General features: G+C 38.0%; 1 long non-coding RNA gene across 1 annotated transcript in view; it reads left to right on the top strand.

The window, feature by feature from the left end:
- The first annotated feature begins 889 nt into the window (after positions 1-889).
- Positions 890-6000, top strand: part of LOC113080134 (uncharacterized) — a 28159-nt gene continuing 23048 nt past the window's right edge. The window contains exon 1 of the long non-coding RNA XR_003281806.1: positions 890-1850. This is a non-coding gene — a long non-coding RNA (uncharacterized LOC113080134). The remainder of the gene's footprint in view (positions 1851-6000) is intronic.

The raw sequence follows: 6000 nt of genomic DNA, 5'->3' as shown, positions 1-6000 counted from the left end.
ATGGGAAAACACACTCAGAAGGTTCACACTGCTGACAGAAAGGCAAAAAGTCAGGTTAATCTCACAAAAGCTGTCATGGACACGTCAGAGGTATTTTAACTCCAAGATCATAAATTATTTAAAAAAGATATATTATGTATTGACATCTATTGTTAGGACTATTTATGAGTTTTTATTTTGTTTTAAATTCTGTGTGACATTATTTCCATTACAATTTGAGCATTTCTCTACAAATAACCCTAAACCTATATATATATATATATATATATATATATATATATATATATATATATATATATATATATATATATATATATATATATATATATATATTATCCATTGATTATTAAAGCAATGAATCATTGGCTATTAAGGGTTGTACATACAATGGAGTGCTATTAACCTAATAACACCCAATTAGATCCACTCAAATTCAAAAAGTTCAGGTTTGATGGCCCCTCCCTTTGAAACCTTCTGAACTCGAGCTACTGGTGCAATGGAGCTCAAATGGGACGAGTCCATGTTTACAACCACTTTAGCTCTCCTCCAAAATCCACATAGATTTATGGGGTGTAAATGTTTATTTATGAATTTATGAAATATAAACGATCTCCCCGATTGGGGTTTCTTTTCAGGAAGGGGGAACGTTCAAATCCTTTGAAAGTTTTTTTCCTTTGCATCAGATTTCAAGCACAGACCCTTAGGAAAAAAATAAAGAGAGAGGGAGAAAATGAGAAACAGACTTTGGGAAAAGAGGAGAGAGGGATGGAGGGGGTTGAAGCTCGGTTTCATATATCCTCCTGGAGGAGGAGGAGAAGGAGGAGGAGGTGGTTTTCAGTTTAACAGACTTTGGCGTTGTCGAGTCCCACAAAAGAACAGACGAGCAACCAGTGCAGAGCGAAAAGAGCGGAAAAGTAACATTCCAACATTCTAACAATGGAACACTGCGACATTGTAACATTGGTTTTGTTTGAGGATCCCGCGTAAAATACACGCTGACAGCCGGAGGAGTTTTCAGACAGCGAATGTGGATTGTGTTTGAAGCAGCTGACTGGGCACTTTTTTTGGATACGGTTGTACTGAACGGAAACGGGGGGAAACCGTCTGAATGGTAACGACAATATGCGGAGCCGTTTACATTCCGCAACCAGAAGTTTATGGAAGGCGATATGGGAAAGTTAGTTTCTAAACGCGAATGTCACTAACAGAACCGATGTGGTTCTTCGAACCTCGTTTGCTTCGGACACGTCAATGTAATAATGATCATCATGTCTTATGTTATGGATTCATAACGCTATTCGTTTGCTTCTTTAACGTTACATTCTGAAACCGCCACACATCAAATGGCATAAGAAGATGACTGAATTTCACAAAGGTCATTTCACAAAAACGCACCGGGAGTTCTTTATATCGCATTTGCTCGGACTTGTATGTGATTCTGGTTAAATTGATCGTTGATGGCTGTTTCTGTTCGGATTTACTCTCCACCGGCTGATCAGGAGGGATCGATCCGCCTGATTCACCCTTTCCAGCATCTACAGGAGGAGGACGAGCTCGGGACGCGAGAGAGGCTGGTGGTTTTGGACCTGGACTGTTTCGAAGACTTGGCTTTTATATCTGGACCTGGATTATAAAGCCAGTTCCCAGGAAATCGTCCCCGTCTTGTGTGCTTTATGCCTTCGTGAGGGTTTCGCAGGCAGGGATGCAGTTGAATCGACCCAAGAGCGCGCATCTCATCAGCTCCAGTCCACACAGTTCATCTTCTTATTCCAGTCAGTTCAAAAGCATGCGCTTCTCATACCACATCAGCAGCGGTTTACCCAGTCCACAGCCTGCCCTGCGCAGATCAGGTGAGTCTGGAGCTTATTTAAGGTTAGATGCTCTGACACGTGTCCCGTTTTCTTTTCACTGTCAGTACAGAGAGATTTGGTTTCGCATGCAGTCCTGCCAAAGAGAGGTGTCATTGATGTATGCAAATGCAATTTTTTTTTTTTTTTTTTGTAAAAATCTAGTTTAATGTGCCAGCTTCTTGGAAAAATAATTCTTCAAGAAAAGTTTCAAGAAAAGGTGATTTAATAACTGTCTAAATTGCCAAGTGATGTGACCACCTTTTTAAAAATATATATTTTCAACTTTTCAATCATAAATTACAGTATTTGAACATGGCTTTTCCTTAAAAGGTCAAAATATGATATATTTTTTAATAGCCCAGTCACGAAGTCCTGGTTATTTTGATGGTTTTGTTGTCACATGACAACAAAATGGCTTCCTATGTGTTGGGTATGCCTTACTGATTTTAATTTGGATGACGTTTTTAATATATTAGCGTTTATTTTAATATTTTAAAACAAAATTACATAATTGGGGATTAGATTTTTTTCAAGGTCTTGTGCTCACAAAGGCCACATTTATTTGATAAAAACACAGTAAAATATGTAAGTAATATTGTGAAATATTTCAGATTTAAATAACTTTTATTATTTTTGAATAGTAATAAATTAAAAACTCTCTTTTTTTTTTTTTTTTTTTTTTTACTGATTCAATAAATCTGGAGTATAAAAACGAGCATCACTGACCCATACGGTGCATGTAGCTAATGATCTGCTGAACCGAAGCTTGCAGGTTCAAACCCCACAATGGTAGCTCTGTTAACTGTGACCATTGTGTCCTTGAGTAAGACTCTTAACTTAGGTGACTCCAGAAGAACAGAAGCTTTTTACTACAGTTCTACAATTCCAACTCCAACACTTCAGACCAATAAACAACAACTCAATCGCATGACATCCCGGCTATATTACGATTATATAAAAGAACAGACATACATAATGTAAGTAAATGAGCACACATTGTGACCCTGTATCGTTTGCTTTGGATAAAAGTTTAATCTAAAGTAACACATGTGTTGATGTAAATGGAAACATAGATGTTGAATACTTGGAATCCTTGATGTTTTTTCTCTCTGAGAGCGAGCTTTGGCTCCGGATGTCTTCAAGACTAGAAAAATGCCACCACTCCAGTCCTTGTGTCTAGCATGTTGTGTAGGCACTTGTACTATTGAGTCCCAGAAAAATGACCCGTACACTATATTAAAGGGAGGCCAAGCTCATACAAATGATTACCGAAATAAATCAGCATTCTTCTTATTTGTCCTACACAGCTTAGAAGCAGTTGTGTTCTGAATGGATGGGCCTGAAGACAAGGTCATCAGTCAAAGTGGCATAATGTATTATCCTGCCTCTGCACGTTAGTCTCAGAGGACGGCGTGTCACTAAATCAATGCCCAGCATTCAGAGGGACACTTTTATGCGATTCCCAATTTTAAGAAGATGATACTCCTGTATAAAGAGCATGCAGAGTGTATCTTGATAATACAGTGCAATATATTGCAGTTTGCAGCAGCCACAGTAATCTGTGTAGATTAACATGTGTTGGCGATCCAGTTCGTCAGATGTTTGTTGTGCATGTAATGATATTCACATGCTCGACTGCTCACTTGCTGATAAGGCAACAGTGGAGCCTGACCGGAGTCCCTTTTGGTGCTACGTTGCCATGTTTGGTGTTTAGTGCAATGCTGCCGCTGCAAAGTTTGTACTCTGGTGTGTGGTTACTTGAGGGTCTGTCAGTTTATGATATTTACTCAAGCACTGCGCTGTGAAATCCAATTAAATGCGTCTGGAGTTCATTTGAGTTCAGTGGGTCGCATGTGTTCTGACCACCAACTCGGTAGTGGATTTCAGAAACGTGTCAGTGGTGTTTGATGCACTGGAAGGCCACACACATGAAGAGTTGTCCCCGGTCAATGTCTTCTTTAATAACTCGTGAGTTTGCTCAATCCATAACCCTTAAAGAGCTCCTTTGGTGAAAATCAAGTTGTTTACAGGTCTGTTTGGTGTTTTAAAGGCATATTTGAAAAAGAAAACGATATGATATGAAATTTTCGAAGAACATTGTTAGAAAAACAATGACACAAAATAAATTATAGAATGACCAAAGCATTAAATTCGGCATGAAATGGAAGTTGCATTTGTCTTTTCTTCCCTGTTGTCAAATTTGATTTCATTGTGGCTTTTAACTTTGGTGCTGAAGTATTTGCTTGTGAATTTTGCTTTAAATTGTGGGGCTTACATAGCTGTTCTTTTGCAATGCATGATGACATCTTGTTCAGTCAGTCTGTGTAATTCAGTAAAATGAATGCATCTCAGCACGTCATAAAAAATATGATGTTGAGGTTAATGTAGAAAGAATGAATGTAGAGTAGAAATAGTACTGTCCTGTCTTGTGGCTGATATAATGCAAGAGGAGCAAAAAAATTTTTCACAAGACTTGTGAACGGGATCAGTTTCATCGTCACCCATAAAAATAGCATGCAGGTGTTTTATTCTGCTGCTATTTTAAAACATTTTTGTCCTCATTGCATATGACAGTAACAGATGGGCTTATTGTCCATGCATTGTTAGGCTAAAATCACTTGGATCTGATATAATCAATATAACAGCTGTATCAAATGTGTGTGAACGCTCTTCAAGCCTCTGTTGATAGATATGCAATTTAAAAGAGGGTTTAAGTGCATTCTTTGCTTTGATTTGAATTATATATCAAAAGTTTGGGTCAATATATTTTTTGAAATCAGACTCCTGCTCACAAAGGCTACAATTATTTCTACAGAAATATTATTACAACCTAAAAGAACTATTTTCTATTTGAATATATTTTAAAATGTAATTTATTCTTATGATGTCAAAGCTAAATTGTCAGCATCATTACTCCAGTCTTCAGTGTCACATGATCCTTCAGAAATCTTTCTAATATTCTGATTTCATTATTTAATTATTATTATCAGTGTTGAAAACAGTTGTTCTGCTTGTCTTTTTTCTTTTTTCTTTTTTTTGTCTTAACTGATCTTGAAAACTTGCATATTACCATTAGTTTCATGATGTTTTGTTTTGGATATCGTGCACTGGTATTATTATAATAATTTATGCAACAGGGCAATGGTATATTTTCTGAAGTACAATGGAGTATCACATAAATACCATAAATAAGTTAATCATTTAGTACTGTGGTGGTATTATCATTTGTTACCATTATTGCACCAGCATGTTTTTAACAGGAAGACCTCAGTGGAAAACACATGATTGTATTTTTGTAGATGTAATGGCAGAAACCACATTTCACACCATGTTTTCTGTGTCTCAGAGTCTGTTTGCCTTGAATGAAGGAGTTTCATTGGAAAATGTTGGAATGTGAAAGAAGAACAAGTTGCAAAAACTTGGACCCGTCTTTTCTTAACAGGGTGTGTATCTGCGTAACGCAGCCCGAGTACGATCAGTCCCGCAACTCCCATGATCATTGTCACATAGTTTTGGAAGACACTCTTATCTCCTCCCAGACAGTTATCACGAGTAGCTGTGAGCGAGAAAACTCTAGCTCTTTCACTTCTCAAAGCTCAGAGCGGCAGAAGTGCTGTTATTATGACAGCGTGAAAGCGCAGCAGTTCTCATTGGTCAACGGCCAACTCGGTAGATGAGTAGGAAGTCTGTCTGGCTGCTCGGCCTGGCGCTCTGTGGAGAATTACATGTGTGTGAATGAGCCAAACTCCTTGTAAATCTCTAGAGCGCCGTTAAAGAAACAGTCCCCGAGATGCATCCATATATAGGTTGGGAAAGAAGGAAACCGACTGAAACGGCTCTCTGAACCTTAAGGAAGCCTCGTATGCAAAACAGAGCCTCGCTCATGACCCTCTTGGCCTCTTTTATAAACACAGAGTAAGGATAATACATTATGTTTACTTTAACTCATCCTAGTTTGTGGTTTGCTGTGCAACAGAGCACAACAGCCAGGCTCCGGAAGTTAAAAGCCCACTCGTTTGCTTCTCCGAGAAAATGTTTTTTAACAGGAATGTTAAAACCTTTTCAGACAGACCTACCATGAAAACTCAGGTTGTTAGATGATGTTTTATGTTTCTTTGCATACCACAAGTTAGAGTGATAAATTATTCAG

The sequence above is a fragment of the Carassius auratus genome, unplaced genomic scaffold, assembly GCF_003368295.1.
Source record: "Carassius auratus strain Wakin unplaced genomic scaffold, ASM336829v1 scaf_tig00030267, whole genome shotgun sequence".
Lineage (NCBI taxonomy): Eukaryota > Metazoa > Chordata > Actinopteri > Cypriniformes > Cyprinidae > Carassius > Carassius auratus.
Note: the sequence above shows the minus strand (reverse complement) of the source record. Positions and strands in the feature narration are given on the sequence as shown.